This window comes from Zingiber officinale, chromosome 9B (assembly GCF_018446385.1).
Source record: "Zingiber officinale cultivar Zhangliang chromosome 9B, Zo_v1.1, whole genome shotgun sequence".
Taxonomy (NCBI): Eukaryota; Viridiplantae; Streptophyta; class Magnoliopsida; order Zingiberales; family Zingiberaceae; genus Zingiber; species Zingiber officinale.
The window spans coordinates 118,969,530-118,988,955 of record NC_056003.1 but is presented as its reverse complement, the minus strand read 5'-3'; the positions used below and the strand labels follow the sequence as shown (position 1 = coordinate 118,988,955).

General features: G+C 34.8%; 1 pseudogene; it reads left to right on the top strand.

Moving 5' to 3' along the window:
• The window catches only part of LOC122023336, a 67,687-nt pseudogene that overhangs the window by 35,047 nt on the left and 13,214 nt on the right, over positions 1-19,426 (top strand).

Genomic DNA, 19,426 nt, shown 5'->3' with positions numbered 1-19,426 from the left:
TTAATCTACTAAGCTTAAAACCTTTTCCTTCTAGTGTTTCCCTCCAAGATTCTAGCTTAGCATTTACTTCTTCACGTGTCTCATCTACCAAAATATATCATCTGCAAACAACATGCACTAATCATGGGTAACAACTAATATACATAGTAGAGAAATAACATCTAGCACTAATCATGCGTACAGTCTCCTGATATAAGAAGGATAAAATGTAACTGTAGTAAAAAGGAGAAAACTGTACTAACCAGGACCTGGTACAAGGATAAACAGTCCGAGAGGTATAGAAATCTTGTATGCATGTCAAGCATGACATCCAACCAATATGCAGCAAATAAATGCAGTAAACACAATCACAAGAAATAAATGCATATGATGCGATGATGCGTCCGGTCACCCCGACGCTACCAACCATCTCACACACATAGTGAGACAGAGTGGGTAGGGCTATGCCATCACTGCTCCTGATGAGTGACCGAGTGGACGGGATGCTGTCGGAGTACACCTATCCTCCTACCCCAAATCATAAATGGGGGAGCGCAATGCTCTCAACTCCCGGTACACGATGACGGGGAGGAATCTCTGCTGGCTACCACGCTGCGTCACACTATCCATGAGCGGACCAACGAAGCCAAACAAAGTCCCTGCTGCAACACACTCTGCGTGTATCGACCACTAACCCATGAGTGGTGGTGTGTGCAGATCCATGTAACTGACGATGTGCTCAACAATAATGGAGCGGACTATCGCACAGCATGCAATCATGCGAATGGTGCATGACACTAACCATGGAAATATCCTGAGCTAATCCATATATATATAGAAGGTGCACCTTAGGTCAATGATTCAAATCAAAGGTACACAGATAAGATAAGGTATAAAACCTAGGTCCTGAACATGGTGAAGCATGGTATATCACTACCCCCTATAAGCATGTATAAGCAGGTAAGGAATAACATGAGATGCAAAACAAGTATCAACCAAGCATGTAACAAGTATCGAGTAGTGACTAACCGAAACAGATAAGAAACATAATTATTGCAATTTGTTAAATTCACTACTATGCATATCAAACGACATAAAGTCAGAAGTACCCGCCTCCGATAAGAAATGTCCAATATGGTCCAATCCGACATCGAGATAATCGTCTCGCGTCAAAGTCCTGTGTCACCAATATAGATATATTTTATTTAGCTATAATTTACATAAATAGCTAAATAAAATTCCTAAGAACTATTTAGGGCAAAACCCTAAACCATAATCCTCAACTTACCTAAATCAAATCTAACGGTTAATTAAGGTTAGTTTTCTAATCCCTAATCAATCCTTAGATTAAAAATCCAAAACTAACTAACCAAGTTCGCAATATTTACATCCTCAAATTGGATTTAAGCTACAACAAGAAACAAACAACTCCTTACCCTCAATCCGGAACCTCTCCTGTTAATCCACGGCCAATTAGAGCTGCTGTCGAAAATTTGCTTGCCGGAACTATTGCTGCCACAGATCTGTTGCCTACACTGCAAAGGACTACTACTCCCTATGTGTCAGCATCCCAGTCAAAATCTAATACCAAATATGCCTTACCTGCAACGGAGCCAAATTCTTCCTCTTGTTTTCTCTCTGCCGGCTACTGGTGGCGAAGAAAGAAGACCCACAGTTGAGTTAGGGCACAAAAGTGAGCAGAGGGGAGGCACTCAGCACTATGGTTCGCGGTGAGAAGGAAGTCTAGGGCACAGTGGTGTATGGTGGTCGGCTGTGGCCCAAATCTAGGGCACGGTGCGGCTCGGGAAGGAGGAGGAGCCGGCCGGAGAACTAGGGCCGGCAGTGGCGTCGGGGCTGGCTAGGGCACAGACCGGCGGTGGCTCGGCGGAGAAGGAGAGGAAGATGGCCGGCGTCGCAGGAAGGGAAGGAAAAGAAGATGAAGTGGTGTTGGGCAGAAGAAATGAAGAGAGGGAGAAGAAGTAGAAGGAGGCTTCGGCAGGGGAAGAAAAGAAACGAAGAAAAATAAAGAAAATAAAAATATAAATATAAACATTTCCTCGCTTAAATAGGGTAGCCTAAATAGGTTTTACCGGGCCCCGTTTTCATCCCCGTTATCTCGTCCGTACGAGCTCCGAAAAATTCCCGAAAAATTTCCAAAAATTTCGGAAAATTCTCTTATCATTATTCGTCATTTTTTTTCGATATTTTACAGAAATTCTCACCTGTCCACTCTAGTTCCAAGTTGTGCACTGAAATGGTCCTCAAATGCTTGCAGAACTTCGGTATATGAAGTGGTTAGGCTGCTATCAGTGGCCTCGACAGCTGTGATTGCATTTATCCTATTATTCCATTTAACTAGAGCATGAAAGAATTAGGAGTTGTGGTCCACTTGCTTGAAGTATGCTGCCTTCGCACGCTGCAAATAGAAGCTGTGTTCAGCAGCGTTTAAGCGAGCAGCCTGCTGTTGTAACTCTTGATAGCCCTCATCCATGGCGCCATGTGTCATCCCCTCTATTTGTGCATCCTCCAGAAGTTGCCGGGCAGTAGCAGCCCTTTGAGAAATATGCAGAAAGTGTGTGTGTGTTCTAATTAGCATGTAAAAACAAAAACAAAAAAAAATAAATTGAAATTTCATCTTCATCCTCAATCGTAGAAAATATCTCAGTAACATAAATCTCTTCCTTACCAATGAACTTGATGTCATTTCTACACATGAAGCTTTACTAATGACAACTATTTGCTTTGGGAAATGCAGTTTCTCTTATTGCTTCATGCTCATGATAACCTTAAAAAAAAATTACTGGTCTTTGTGCTGCTTTATCTCAGTCTCTTTCAAGTTTATTATTGTTTTTATTATTGTTCTTTTTTCTTATTTAACTCATTCTTTTATTTTGATTTTCCTATTATTAACATTTATCTTAATATTCTTTCTCCCCGCCAGTTTCATCTTTTAAGATCTCTTTTCTTCTCGCCAATTATAAGCCTGTCTATTTTCCTCTTATTCTATTTTATTAATTTTTTCCCCTTAGGATGCCATCAATTAAAACCCTAAACTAACAATCTTGTAATTCACCTTTTTTTCTCTTCTCCGTCTCTCATCATTATAGATTATTTCCTTCATCGCACCCTCTACAGATTTTTTGTCGTCTCCATGTTTTACTGAGTTGTTCCATCACCATTCTCTATTCTCATTCATTCTCTAATATTCCTTGTTTCCTTTTAACAGCCTATAGCTGAACCTGGATTCCTTTCTCTAGCCTTTATCATTGGTGTTTTATCTTGCTCAACCTTCATTGTCGATCTTTTCTTGTACCAGCCTTCGTAGCTAGATTCCTTTTACCAGCCTTCATAGCTGAATTTTTCACTTTTGTTGGATCTTCATTGCTGATTTTTTTTTTTCCTTTTACCTACCTTATAGATGAATTCCTTGGTGAGCCTTCATAGCTTTATTTTTCCTCTTTTGCTCGACCTTCATTCATTGTTGGTTTTTTTTTAATCGACCTTCGTAGCTTGATTTCGTTACTGACCTTTATGATTGAATTTCCTCCTTTTGCTTGGCTTTCATTGTCAATTTGTTTTCTTTTATCAGCCTTCATAATTGCATTCCTTTTAATATCCTTTGTAGCTGGATTTTTTTCCCTTTTGCCTGGCTTTCATTGTCAATTTTTTCTTATACCAGCCTTCATAGTTCAAGTTTTACCTCTTGCTCTGCCTTCATTGCCAATTTTTCTTTTTACCATAGCTGGATTTTTCTTTGTTCCTCAGTCTTCATTGTTGGGTCCGTTTTACTGGCCTTCATAGTTTGATATTTTGCTATTTCTCGACCTTCATTGCTGATTTTTTTCCGTTGCCGACCTTTATAATTGGATTCCTTTTACCAGCTTTCAAGTTGGATGTCTTTTATCAGCCTTCATAGTTGGATTTCTTTTATCAGTCTTCATAGTTAAATTTCTTTTATTAGCCTTCATAGCTAGATTTTTCCTCGCTGTTGCTCGGCTTTCATTACCGATTTTCCCTGTTACTTGCCTTATACCTGGATTCCTTAGGGTTTAATAGTAAAATGGAAACACTCATTCTATCTAATAATACACACTATAAATAATATTTTCCTTAGGATATTTGGATTATTTCTCAATTTAAAAAGGGTACAAGTGTTATCATTCTCCATTAGTGAGCTTCTATATACTGATGAATGTTATTTTCAATGAACAAGCGCCTTACTTCACCCCACCTTATCTTTAGTGAGAGAATTCCATACTAGAGGATTAAGGACGGGGATTTCTTGCTTGACCTTTTATTACCTTTGATGTATAGGTCAATACCTAAATTCATGTCAAATCCTATGTCTACCTATGCATGAAAACCCCAACTCTGTCATTAAAAATATGAGACTTGACAAGGCAAACTTGAGGAAGCAGATGGTTGTCCTTGAACTAATGCTATGCAAGTCCAAGAATTGCACCCAAATCCTAAGAATGAGTTTGATGTCAAGAATGTATTTTTGCATGGAGAACTAGGGGAAATAAATCTATATGGAGGTCTCACCACCATCAACAACCAACAACAACAAGCCTTATTCTACTAGGTGGGGTCTGCTATATGGAGGTCTCACCAGGATATGAAAATAATTTATGAGCTCATACTGTATGAAAGCCTTATATGGACTTGAGAAATTATCACAGACATTATTTACAAGGGTTATGATTGTCATGTGGTATAGATAAAACCAGGGGGATCACATATTTTTATGAAACACTCTTCTTCAGGAGGAGTCACAATGCTTTTAGTATATATTGATGATATAACAGTTACATTAAATGATGTGGCTCATTCTAAACGAGATATTTTTTATCTCTCAATAGAAATATATTCTTGAAAAATAGGCAAACAATATGCAAGTCAAGTTCTCGAATAGAACCAAATTCTCAGACTTAGAGTGGTGGAGAAATATGCAGATAAGGAGATGTATCAATGATGGGTAAAAGTTATTTATCGGTTTCATACATAACCAAACATTGTTGGGAATTATGTAGTCTCTGCAGAACAATTCCGACTTTAATAATTTTACATATTTGATGCAATCGAATAACAACGGAAGCGATTACGCAATTTCATAAATCATAATCGAACATATGAATATAAACTAATGATGAAATTAAATTTATAAAATAAATATTTTGTAGAAAACTAACCACTTGTGGTTTTCTTCCCTTTTGTGAATCCGAGGTGTGTAGAAACCACAATCTTCTGGTACAATCCTTCCTGCCGGCAGTGTGTGGACACTCCAAAACACAAACACTAGAAATCAAAATGTATTTTCTCTACATTGTTTTCAATACATGAAAACGTTGAGTCGGCTTGATATCAGAACATATCTGTACTTATAGAATTCAAAAACCCTAAGACTTGTTCTAGCAGGAATAGGATTCTCAATCCTAAACTTTGAAATTAGATCTTATCTTTTAGATATTAAATAAAATATAATATATTCTCAATATGTTGAGATATTATTAATATCTATTTGGATATTACCATAATAATCCAAATTTATAATTATCTCATAATTATAATTTAGATCTAATCACATTTAATTGCATTTATCTACAAGCCCTTGAACATATAGAAACACTTTTCCATTTTCACATTTGATTTCTAGATCGTATTTCTAGTCCATCATTTATTAAGAAGGCGTACTAGGGATGGACCCATAATTAAAAGCTCTAATAAATTAGATAAATAATTGAACTCTTTGATTAATTTATCCAACTTATTAATTCCATTATTACTCCACTAAAAATATGGAATTGCACTCTTTTTCGTTATGAAATATTTTACTCTTCTAAAAGAGCAGATCATTTATTTAATCATTACATATGGATTAATCCTCCATTGCCAATTCATAGTTTGGAGCTAGGAATATTCCGTTTACCTCTCCGTTACTTTTTATCCTCATCTACTATTAATTCATTAGTGAGTGGTTTAATTTGTAACATAATTATAAATTAGTTGGGCCCATCACTCAATTCCAGAATTAACAAATGAGGGAATCGTCTGTCTACTTCCCGCAGGAAGGAATGAATTCCATCTGTGAATTCATATTCGTAGTCAATCATTTCAAATATAAATCTAAAATGCAAGTGTTGAGAATGCACAAAAACTTTAAACAAGCAAATTAAGAATCATATTAGAATGAATAGGAGTCTATAATTATGTTAAGATTAAGATTTGTCCATATATGATCATCTTATGATTTAATTAAAATTTTATATTAACAACAGAATTTATTATGAAATAAATAATTAAATTGATCCAAGTCCTATATAATCTCATTATATATAAATGCCACCATCTCGATGTCTCCACATCAACGTTCTGGATAAGACGATCACATTCATAATGTTCTTGGGCCGCATTAGTGATGCTTTAATTAAAGACCCCATACTTTAATTAATTTCATAACGGACTCCGTTTAAGTTTATTATCCATAATTTTAATCCTCTTGTATATATAACTCATATATACTAAAATTATGATTACATCCAATAAACTAGGAATTTTACTATGATATTCAAGACAATGAGTTTCAAGAAAAAATGTTCAATAATAAGCGTCACATTTATTAAAAATAAAAACATTTTATGTTTACAATGCTTTAAGGGCACCATCCCCAACAAACATAGGTTAAGAGAAGTTCATTTGCAAGCAGCTCACCAAATATTACATTATCTTGAAGAACACTAGGAAAGGAAAGCGTATTTTGTTTAAAAGAAATGAAGGTGTTAGAGGCACATATAGATGCTGATGATGGTTGATAAGAGGTGAACCATACGATATTGCACCCTTGTAGGTGGTAGTAACCTTGTGACATGGAAAGCAAGAAACAACATGTGGTAGCGGTCTAATGCAAAGGCAAAATTCCGAGTAATGATTTGTGGTGTATGTGAACTACTTTGATTAAAGATCATTATAGAAGACTTGAAGATCAAGTGGGATGAGTCAATGAGATTTTATTATGATAATAAGTTTGCGATTAACATATATCACAATTCACTACAACATGATTGACTGAAGCACATTGAAATTGACAAATACTTCATCAAGGACATTAGAGAACTAGTTGATTTGTACCCTTTTTGTATCTACACATGGATAACTTGCAAATATAGTTACTAAACAGTTAGGTAGTTTAGTATTTCAAAAAAATGTTGAACTAGGTAACACCAAACTTGGGCGACTGGCCGAACCCCATGGAAGTTCCTACCAGCTGCCAATAGTTTAGGATTTCAAAGTATTATATCCAAGCGTGAAATGATAAACGTCTACTCACCATCTTGAGGGGGAGTATAAGAATATGATTTTGTAACCATATATAGGCTAAAAATATTCGTTTAGTTTTTTTTAGAAACGCTTGTTTATAAAATTTTGTTTGGAAAAGTCTCATATAGGTTTTAGGGTTTTTATTAAAAAAGTAAATAATTCATGTTATTAATCTATTAAAAAGTGTTAGGATTCCATGTATTAGACAAGTTTTCACTGAATACGAGTTTTAATTTCCAGCAACATCATTGGTTGATAGGGGTGTCAATTCTGGTTGGTCGGGTTCGGGTCGGGTTGAAAAAAACATTTATAAAAAAATCTCAACTCAAACCACATCTGAACCTGAATACAACTCGAAACCCCTAAACCCGAACCTGACCAATCCGAACCCGACCCGAATAACTCAATTAAAAATGACTTTTTTTTTTGGTTATTTTCCCAATAATTCTTCACTTTTATCTCAATACTCCATCATTATCATACTAACATTGATATTGATATACATAAAAGTATCTTAATTTTTAAAATAAAATTTAATTTAACCCCCAAACCCCACCAAAATCTAGATTATGGTAAACTCGAACTCGACTTGAAAATCTCTAACCTGAACCCGAAAACCTCCAACCCAAACCTGATTTTTGAGTCGGGTCGTTGGGTCGAGTTCATTTTTGACGTCCCTATTGGTTGATCTATCTAGTCCCTTGGACTTTAAAACTAGGGCAATCTACAAGAAGCATGGCAACCTGTATAATTGGAGACCCCTCACTGACAGTAGTCAAATGCTAGCAACATCCATAGAAAAACTCTCGTCAGCTTGTTCCCATCCTTCACTGAGATTTATCAAAATTATTTTCCATACAATGCTTCCATGCATGTACCTTGGCTCTTGAACTCTATGTCAGTTACCTTTAAGGCTTTAACAATGTTCAACCACTTCTCATGCCTTTAGGTTGGCCTGATTTAATCAGGTGGCTTGGAAAACTATAAGGATGAAGAGTAGGAACTAGAAAGAAATAAAACATAGAGAAGCAGGAAAGTTAGGGAGTAGAAACAGAAGGGCGGTGGGGTGGGGTACAGAAGATGCAAAGAAGAATAAGTTACCTAATTGGAAAGAGATTGGTCCCAACAATTGACAGTCTTTGTTATTGCATTGGTGATGACAACTAGATTTAGGTTGAGAAAAACATGTATGGGGAACTTTCTGTGTTGCACTGCATCTTAAGATTAGTGGAATCGAGAAACAATTTTTTTGTTGCTTTGGAAGAAGAGAAGGTTCTTGAAAAATTGTAGATAATGAATTTTTTGGGGCTCAAGTGTGTCATTTTGGGTGTTTTGTTAGGCTAGTAGTAGGTTCATTGTCACTACAGATATGCCCCTTATTTATTTTGTTAGCCCAATGGGGATCTACTTGATTCCGTTGTTTCTAACATGTAAGTTACATGTCTACAAATATTCTGTTTAGAACTTCAAATTGGTAAGCTGAACTGCTTTGGTTATGCTCTTATTTAGGCCATTCAACTATCCACTCCTTAATTATAGTTACATAGTTGCACTGCCTTTGAGCCTTGCTGCTCTTTATTTCAGAAAGCTCAATATGCAATTCTTCTGAGTGGAACTCCTGCTTTATCCAGACCTATTGAGTTGTTCAAACAGGTGAACACTTAAAATTTTAGATTCTATTGCCTGATCACCTTGCTCCTCATGTTTGTGATTGTCTTAGAAGGTTTAAAACTGATGTATTATTTTCCAGCTTGAGGCTTTACATCCTAGTGTTTACAAAAATGTGCACGAGTATGGGAACCGCTATTGCAAGGGAGTAAGTCTTTATCTTCCCATTTCTAGTTTTCCACTAGACAATGCATCTTTTGGCAAAATTTAAGTTTAAATAACTCCTGAACTTTATCTTCTAGGGCTTCTTTGGTGTATATCAAGGTGCAAGTAACCATGCAGAATTGCATAGTTTGCTAAAGGCAACTGTCATGATTCGCAGGTTAAAAAGAGATGTACTCTCACAGCTTCCAGTGAAGCATAGGCAACAAGTAATGTTATCTATTCCCAATACATTATTTGGAGAAAGTCAAACTGTTTGTTTTTGTCTTGGCAAGAATGATTTGCAATCTGCGCACCGTTCTTGGTTTTGTTATCGTCCTATTTTACAGTGTTTTTGGAATAGTAAAGGATTGCAGGTTTGGTCTGATTGTGGATCAAATTCTTTTTTTTCTTCATAGTTGGTCACTTGCAATTTTGTGAAGATAAGGAGAAGTTTTCAATTAACAGAAACTAGATGCTTGAGAATCATAAAACTTCACATCTAATGGGTTTAACTAGACAAAAGTGTTGTCTTTGTGCATTTTCCTTGCTCGTTGTTTTTAGAAAATAATAGCATCATTTTCTTTGAACCCATGTAGATATCCAGCATTTCCCTACCTTTTATCTCACCTTCCATTTTGTGGTGTGGAACTTCGGTGTCAATTTTTGTTTTGCTGGTTATCGTCCTATTCGATTTAAGTTCATATATACATTCTAATCGATCTCATTTAATTGCCAAAATTGCTCAAAGCTGCTGTGCCTCATTTAATTTATTTGTTTTGAAACTTTCATTTTATATTTTTTATCTATTATCTCTTCTCCTACAATCTCTGTATGTTTCGTGAATGCCACTTGCAAACGACTGACCTCAAGAATTACAAATTCAAGTGTGCATATTTAACTCGTTTGTTTTCAAGAAAAACCATGTAAATTTGTTTCAGTTCATACTTTGAGCTACAGTTCATGTTAAAATTTTTATTCCTATAAGCTATGGTGGTATTTGCCTTCTCATTCATTCTACGGGAGTCTTTAGTGAAATTGTATGGAAACTACTCCAACCATTGCTATGGAGACAATTGAAATTTCATTCCATGCCACCTGCTCAGGTGCCTAGAATTGTTCCTCTGGATTACTGGTAACTAAACGGATCTCTTGAAGTTGACACTAGCTGGAACTCATAGTGGATGGCAGAGGCTTTATTGGAGGAAAATTTTTGATGTGGAATCAAGCCAATGAGTGAGGGAGGAGTAGATGACCATTGATGGGTGGATAAAATGGTGCTGGAGAAGAAATCGATGTTGGGACTGAAAATTACTTTGACAGGGTGAGAAAATGAGAAATCAATGCCCAAATGAGTGCTGGCCTCTCTGTCTCTTCCTCCTGTTCCTTTTCCTCTACTTTCTCTTCCTATTCCTCCTCATTTGTAGCTACCCACACCACTTTGTACTAACACTGCTACCATCGCATTCCCGTAAGCGACTGAGACATAGACCAAAAATGAGATTATGGGCCTTGGACAGGTTTTGCGCGTGAAGTGGATAGTGAGAAAAAAAGAGAATGCCTAAATATCTAGAAGCTATGATTATACTTATCTGATGGGACATTCCACATAGGTTTGGCTCCTTGTTCAATGATTCAATTACGTTCACAAAGTGAACTTCATTGAGCTAAAAGCATGTTCTGTGGGCTTCATCAAGTGGGTTCATGCATGGATGTTAGACAATAGTTTGGAAGATATGGCACTGAAAATTGTAGAGATGGTCGTCCTTTATATTTATTGACAAGGTTTGGGATCTACATGCTCATGGAAAAGTCCTTAACCATATATATGTGGTGACTTGGGAGTTGAAACCCCTATAGAAATGCTTGATGAAATAAGAAAGGTTCTTCTGGATTTTATGTTTTCTGACCAAGGGATCAAAATGAGACATGCTAGACGTGCCATGTGTTGATGTTGGTGGGTGTGTCAGATGGTAGATCAAGAGAAAAAAGTAGAGGTAGAAGGGGAAAAAGGCAAATCACTAAAGCTTTGCTGATGTACTAGGGTTTGTATTGCTTCACTTTGCCTCAATCATCTTTCCCATGAGTTGCGGATACTTTGCCGACTTATGTTGCCCCAAGCACAAACCATTGCCTATGTCTGCTTGTCTCAACATTCTTTGACGTGAGTCATAGAAGCTTCACTGATTCGTGTTGCCTCGATTAAGTTGTGGAAATGGTTCGACAGTTGGAGAAGAAGGGGGAAATAGCGTGTTGCCTCAATCATGGACCACCAGCCATGTTGCCTTCTCTCAATCGTCTTTGATGTGAGTTGCGGAAGCTTTGCTGTCTCACACCACCACAATTTAGTCACGAAAATTGTTCAACAGTGAGGAGGAGCTCTCTATTTGGGGCTTCTCGCGATGAACGATTTGAGACTTCTTGTGATGAATAATTCAAAGATTATTGTGGAATATGTCGATTAAGGATGAACAATTTGGAGGCTCAAAGCTTCTCACAACAAAGGCAACCACTAAGTCTTCTTGTCCACTTAGGGTCCAGAAGTTTTGGAGTTTCTCGTGTGTTGATAAACAGGTAAAATTATTTTTTTTGCCAATGTCATCACCACAGCTTGAGATTTTACTGCTTTAGGCAATGCTTTCTATGTCATATTTCTATATAAGGAACATCTTTTTCAGCTAAGCCAAATCATATGACCCAGAAAATGTATTTCAATAAAATTTTGGGAAAATAGCAAGTCATATATCTTAAGTCTTAACAATTGTTTGTTCTCTCACAACAATCTCTGTTTCAACTGCCAATGAAGATTATTTTAGTTTGAGTTTTTTTTTAGTTTTAAATTTCATATTGCTAAACTTGATCTTGAGAAATATTGTTCTATTTAATTTCTTGATTGATGTTTTTTTTTTCTGTTATAAATTTTTTGATGTTTACAGGTCTTTCTGGATTTGAATGAGAGTGATATTAGACAAATACGAATACTCCTTCGTGAGGTATTCCTGTTAGCCACATGCTTATATTTCATATATGCTTAGTTGTCTTTATCATTGACATTCTATAACTTTCTTAGTTGTGACTTTTAGTTGCATCATATTAATGGCTAGTATAATGTAGCTATGTTATACAAGTGAAACCGAGGTTTAAAATCTCGACCCGTGCCGAGATTTTGGTTTCGGACTGGAACGATATGGTTTCGGCATCGTATCGTGTCGTGTTGATACGTTTTTGATATTTTTTTATTTATATATAGTAATTATTAGATAAATATGTTAATTGTGTATAATTTAAAAATAAGGTGTATATTAATTTTATATAAGTTTTTTGAACAATTTCATATGGCTAGAAAAATAATTAAATATAGTTTTTTTAAAGATGTATTAATAACTCAAATTAAAAGTAATACATCATAATTATATAAATTAATTGTTTATTCATTTAATTAATTATTAGTTTAAATCTTATATATTTAAAATAGTAAAAAAAACTATCAAAATATCAATTAAACAGTAAAAAAATATAAAATAATAATAATAAATTATCAAAATATAAATATGATTTATTAGAATTTTTAAGTAAAATTTAAAACAATAAAAAAGATTTTTTATAATATCAATTAATAATTTTTAAAAAGTTTTTAACTTTAGATATATTTTTAGAGATAATTTAATTAGGGTTATGAAAGCTTATTCAAAATATCACTTCTCGGTCGGAAATTGTTTCAATTAATTAAATCTTTTTTCTTTAGTAACAGTACACACGATTACGCAGCGCCTGAGAGCAGCGCTCGCGCTAGCGCCGGCAGAGACATCATACGACGCTTTCGACGCTCGTGGAGGGGTCGCGTGACACTTCGACGCCTACGAAGGCGTCGCACAACGCTTCCAGCGCAGGCAGAGGCGCCCCACGGTGCTTCTAGCGCCGCCGGAAGCATCGTGGGACGCTTCTAGCGGCATGGAGGCACCCCATGATCATCAATCGTGCTAGATGACACACACGAAATTTATTCGCGTATACGGTGCCGGTTTCGCTTCCGCATTGAAACGGTTATTTCGGCGATTTTGGGCAGCACGACTCAGCAATTCAAACCCTGAGTGAAACAACAATTAGAATACTTTAAGTCACAGGAAGTATCTTGCAACTTAAATTTCTTATTTTATTCCTTGATCAAAACATAGAATAAGGTGACGTGTGAAATTTCATGTCGTATGCCAGAATAGTGCTACTTGTATTGAGTAGAGTTGGGTAGTACCACTCGCAACATTGGTCAACATTGGTAGAGATGAGAATCTATCGTGATGTGTTATCTGGATGATTCTGCTGGTCACTGGAAGAGGAAGAACATCTTAAAAGTCAACTTGAAATTTGAAGGATTCATACTGGCATGAAGAATCAAGGAGTCGTATACGACAGTGGGAGGTGCTTGGAACTCTGAAGGATGAATCCAGGGACATCAGCCTCGGAGGAGTGTAGTAAGGTTGTTGGATGAGATTTTGCTGGATAGTGGACCCTGCTGGAATTGTGATTTGGCGACCAGTCTAAATCATGTAGTGTGGTTAATATTGAGGCTGCCCTATAGGGGGAAGCTTTCTGTTTTTTTCTTAGATGGGTTAATGGTGCCGACCGGAGCAACGCCTACAGCTGGTTGCTGACCGTCGTAGCATTGCCAATGACCAACATTGCTTAATTATTTTTTTGTTAAAAAAATGTAATGAGAAAGTTTTGAAGCTTGACTTGTTTCTTATTAAATGTCTAAATGACCACTTGATCACTAGGCAGATTGCTTATAATACTGGTGCAAGCTACACTCATCTATTCGAAGTATACTAATTTGTTAGAAATCCTTGATTCTAGTTCTCTGCCTTCATTGTTTTCAATATTAGTTAGCCAACCTTCATGCAACATAGCTTTTACATAATGTTATAAGTGTTTCTAAAAGAATTTTTTCTTCTACTATTTCCTTCGTCGTTGTTGAATGAAACACAGAAAGCTTCTTTTATCCAATTTTTAAGGAAGTATGTCCACATACTATTTTATCTTTAAAGTTTGCAATCGAAGTTTTCATGTTACTTTTTTTTTTCAGTTGGAGATGGTGAAAATGAAGATTGAGGCTTGTAATTCCCCTGTGAAGATTAGGTCACTCAAGTTTATGCAAAGGAGTCTTATCAACAAGGTGCGAGTTATTGTCCTACATAACTTAAATGCATTTCTGTTGGTCTACTTATATTTCAAATATATCCTTAAGTTTTGTAAATGCATAACATTTACAGGTTGCTTAACACAATAGTGGAAGTTAAGGTCTGAATTATGTTATAATTAATTTCATTTGTTCATTGCTGCCATGGTATAGCTCTATTTATCTCTATACGTGATAATTGATCCTTATAATGAAAATTAAAATAAATTACTTTAAAATAAAACGATCCAATAAACCTAGTTTAGAGTTTAAGGAAGAGAGACCAAAGAAGAATTGATTAGTAATGATAAAATATAATAAAATCATTTAAATGTAGATAAAAATATAGTAGGAGATCGAGCCTAATGACGTGAAAAGATCTTTATAGTCTACCCTACTTAGTGGGATAAAGGTATAGTTGTTGTTGTTTAATAGCATTAGTCATAGTCAAGGAATGAAATCTCGAGCCGTGTCGCCCGAAACGGACGGTTTTTACTGTTCTAACACCAGCACTAACACAGCATGTGCAATAATTTTGCATGTGTCACTGCGTGCGTCACGTGAGCGCAACAGAAGGAAGAAGGAATAAGGTTGGAAACTTACCCGAAAGGAAGCATCGGCGAAATATTAGGGTTTTGGGCGAGGCGACGACGAAGGTGAGGCGATGACAATGAGACGGTGACGGTGAGGCGACAACGAGGCGGTGGTGGCGATGGTGGCAGGCGAGGTGGAGAAGTGGCGAGGGAGAAGTGGAATCGCGATGAGAGCGATGGGGAAGAAGCGAAATCACGATGAGAGAAAAAGTTAGATTTTATTAAATCATTAAATTATATATAGAATTTCTAATTTCTAATTAATTATTATATAAATTATAATTATATATTATATAAATTAAAAATTAATTAAATAAACTATTAATTAATAAATATAATTATAATATATAATTTTATAATTTTTATTTAAAATATAAAAAATAAAGTAAAAAACAATATATAGTTATATAATTTAAAATAATTTTAAAATCAAATTTTATTTTTTTTATAAATTAAAAATAGATTAAAATTTTATAAATAATTTTAAAAAATTTAATTGTTAAAAAATTTAAAAATATATAATTATTTCAAATAAATTTGATTTTAGAATGCAATATATATAAACTATAATATTTAATATATATTATTTATAATATTTATAAACTATAATTATATAAATATATATTATATAAATTAATAATTAAATAATTTATATAATTGTTATATATAAATTAGGATTAATTTATGTAATTATTATAGATAATAATAATTTTTTCTAAGAATTAATTTGATTTGAGATTTGAAACCACGAGTATTAATATACTTAGCTCTCTACTTTTAAGTTCTTACTTTCTAAGCATATGAAATACATATTTTTATTAGAAGTTTTATACGGTCAAGTTACACTAAATAAATATACAACTTATTTATATATATATCGAAACAATATTGATACGATATGATAAGATACCGAAACTGTATCGTTCCGGTCTAGAGCCCAAATCTTGGCATGGGTCAAGATTTTAAATCTTGGCGATAGTAGCAAAAGAAATTTTCTATATTTTCTTAAAATGCTATTATAATGGAAATTGCTTATATTGTCTTGCAAATTTAACATTTTGCATAGTTGCCACTTCAAAATTTTATTTGTAATGTTTATCATTCCAAAACTTAAAATCTTGCATATATGCCATCAAACAGTATCTCTCCTAAAATAGTAACTTAAGAATTATAATTGACAATCCTTATAAACATTATATGAAGTGAATTGAATTTAATCACTTATCAACATTTTCATTAATTTCTTTTGATGCATATTTATTTGATATTTGGGATGACATTGAAATCCAATAAAAATGATAAAATAAGAAAAGCAAGTTAATGGCTGCGAGAAAAAAAAAAGACAATTGCATAATCATCAAGATTATGTTAAGTACATTTTATGTATAGAATTGTAACCAAACAATATTACCTGTGTTTAGTTTAAACTAATGTTATTTGAAATAGATTTATAATTTTAGAAGGCTATATATGTTACATTGAGTTTTATAATGGAACATTTGTTTTTTAATTTCTATGAGGATATACATATATGTATTTGCCCCATTGTTATAAATATTTTCATAACATTATATTTACATGTTTAATAATTATTCACGTGTCCTAATAGATACTTATTTAAAAATTTTAATATAATTATTAATTATTATAATATTATAAATTTTTATTTAATACTGATGACTTAATCAGTAACATTATATCAAATAATATAATATTAGTATTCAACTATTGATACTATTAATCATATTCTTTAATGCAAATAATTAGATATTAACAGTTACCCTGCCACTAAAGTGGTTACATATTATATGAACTTTTTAAGAATCATCAAATTAATAAAATAATAATATCTCTTATTGTGTTCTAGGTTATGTAACTTTATTTTACAATTAACAATGATCAACAATTATAAAAGCAAATATCACCACTATGGGAGATGTAGATGCTAAATTGAGGGATCTCAAAATCAAACACTCTAAAATGGAGAATACTCTTTGATATAGAAAAGCTAATCAAACAATATGGAAGATTTTAAAAAATATATATTTATAAGCTCTTTGGTAAATTGAATAAAAAGTTTTAAATAAATAGATTGCTAAATTAATGTCAAACAATCAAGACTTCATTGAATCCTAACAAGTATCTTGAGTCCCTCTCCCGATTGTTATTTGCTGATCCACATCTTCTCTAGGTGCAATGCTACTTCACAACCTCATGTTGTCTCGTTCTTCCATCTCTGTTAGAACCAAGCTATGAAACTGCTACGTTGTCATTCTCCTCTTTGTTAATTCTAGTCTTGTGCCAACCTTCCCTTTCTTCATGTTCGCTAACAACCACAATGTTGTCTTGCCCCATTCCGCATAATTTGTCCCCATCCTAGCATAAAATCAGAACTCGTGCGATTCATTTATAACATTCCAGCCACTATTGTGGCCGCACATGCAGTTGAACCCACATGTGACCATTTATTTAGCTATGTTAGCCTAGCCCGATGCCTCTCTTGTTGCTCATCAGAGCTTCTCCTCTCTGCTTGATGGACCATGCACATGAGCCATCCCTCATGTTAGCTTTCATGTTGCTCTCGGCCTAAGGTAAAGATCCCGCATATTTGTTGGTTGACTTTTTGTCCTTTGGTTGGCACCACAACATATTCACATGTGGCATTTGTGCCCTCCCTTTGGCCTGCGAATTACTCTACCTGGTTGTCACCATTGTTGAAGTTTGTCTTATATCCTAACCGTGATCCCCACGAAGATAAGAAGGAATATGGGTAGGTGAATTATTCAAGCATGTTAAGTTCCTTTTGCTAGCTTTGTTTATTTCCTGAACAAGAAGCATGCATTATCTCTGGTTTTTATTGTTGAAAATTTTTAGACAGGAGGCTTTTTAGTTTTTCCATATCTAGTGATATGTTGGAATTTAATAGCTACTAGGAGTCTTGTTTATGATTTCTTGATATGTTCACATAAAACATATAGAAGATGGCAACTTTCATGTTCTTGATTGGTTGTATATATTACCGATGTGCGGACATGTATGCTTCTCTCCTTTATCTAATTTGTAATCTGGTCTTTTATGTGGGAAAAAATATTTGACCTTGGGATAATTTACAATCTTACTTCAGATCTACAATGATTCAGCTGAAGCTAAAGTTCCTGCTGTTCTTGACTACCTGGGAACAGTGATTGAGGTAATCATCAGGACTTTGCAAAGATGGTTTTTACTAAATATATTTTTTCACTCAGTTTGTGCATTGAATAAAAAAAGGGATTTTATTTTATAGTTGATATGGTATTTTTTTTTGGTTAATAGTAATATACATTATCATTATAATCTTTTAATGGACATAACACATTCCAAAACTGCATAAATCACGTAATATGTAAAACTATAATTTTTACTATATTATTGTTATACATCACCTTAATAATAACATATTAACAATCAATCAGCACTTTAACCTTACCTAATAACATTGTTATTGACTAAATCACATCATTATTATTAACTTAAATCATAGAATACTAATTTAACTAAAATTAAGAATACCTTAATTAAATCGCTATCCAACACAAACTTACCTAGTCCCTCACCATAATCAAATTAATTGCTACCAACTTAACCTTACCTATTGATCCTGTCTGAAATCTGCGAAGACGTGCGCCGGCTCCGATGAACGATGCTCCTTGCTGAAGATAACCTCCTGAAGATATGGAAGAAGCTCTCCCTGACCCTACGCACAGCGAGACAAACCAACAAAGTGTTAGCGACCTAAGACCGGGGTGGGGATCCCTGGCTAGGCCCTCTGACGCTCAAGTCAGTTTCTCTCTCAAAGGTGGAAGAAAGGAAGAAAAACAGTAACTGAAGTGAAACAGTGTTTAGATGCTAAAACTTGCGTACCTTGCCAACGGAGAGGATCCCTCTTTTTTATACTATCTCACGTGACTTCCGTAGTCGTGAAGTGGTCCCCGGTTTGTTAGAGTTTGTTAAGAGATGAAGTCATCTTTAGGCTTCGTGCAATAAAATGTTTAAGGAATCTTTTTTGTACTCCAGATATATCTCTTTTGTCATTTAGGACTTATGGGACACGTCATTATAACTGAAGAAGCTTTTAGAAGAAGTTTCCCGCCAATTTTGCTAGGCTGCCATGTTTTAGTCGCTTGATCTGACTACATATGTTATAAAGAATACCCCTTGCTGAATATGTCTCGGACGATCGTTCTAGCCGGCCGTATATTAGGAATACCTGTTGTTGAATATGTCTCGGCCGGTCGTTCTAGCCGGCCGCATACTTGGAATACCTGCTATTGAATATGTCTCGACCAGTCGTTCAAGCCGGTCGTATATTAGAAATACCTTCTGTTAAGCATGTTTCGTTCAAGATTGTACTATAAGGATGAGTGACTTTTATGCGCAGTCGGGCTCTACTCGACCAGTAACATGTTAAGAATCGTGTATAAGGCTAAGTATCCTTACGCTCGGGCGGGCTTGCTCGACCGAGCATATATGAGCACATGGGTGCTCGCTTCAATCTTTAGTCGGCTGGTAACGTGTT